Here is a 473-nt window from a genome sequence, read left to right as displayed (position 1 = left end):
GAAGCCTCTTTAACTGAGTTAGAATGACACGGAACGAGATTATTCAACAAGACAGTAATAATCTTATCTTGAGAATCATTTGATGTATAAAACGAAATTCTATTTGCAATTTATGGAGAGAGTCAATTTGTCGTTTTGAATCTAATCTTATAATGAAAAAATTCCCTTGTTGTTAAAGATCTTTTTGGACGCATTTTTTCATTTGACAATAAGAAGAAACGTAAAGGCAGTGTGTTCCTTACAGATGGCTCATTATCAGCAGGAAAACATGTGAAGGAAAATGTATGCAAATAGAATATCTTCCATACATACACATACATACACACAGGCAAGCTGAGCCCAGCAATAGCACTAATAACTCCAACTAAACCATATTCACAATTAAAGTTTGGAGAGAATTAATTTTTTTGATTAATTGAAAATCAGTTCAGACAAGGGAGGCACCAAGATTTTATAGCTCTGACTAAATCTAC

The sequence above is a fragment of the Panulirus ornatus genome, chromosome 30, assembly GCF_036320965.1.
Source record: "Panulirus ornatus isolate Po-2019 chromosome 30, ASM3632096v1, whole genome shotgun sequence".
NCBI classification, from domain to species: domain Eukaryota; kingdom Metazoa; phylum Arthropoda; class Malacostraca; order Decapoda; family Palinuridae; genus Panulirus; species Panulirus ornatus.
Note: the sequence above shows the minus strand (reverse complement) of the source record.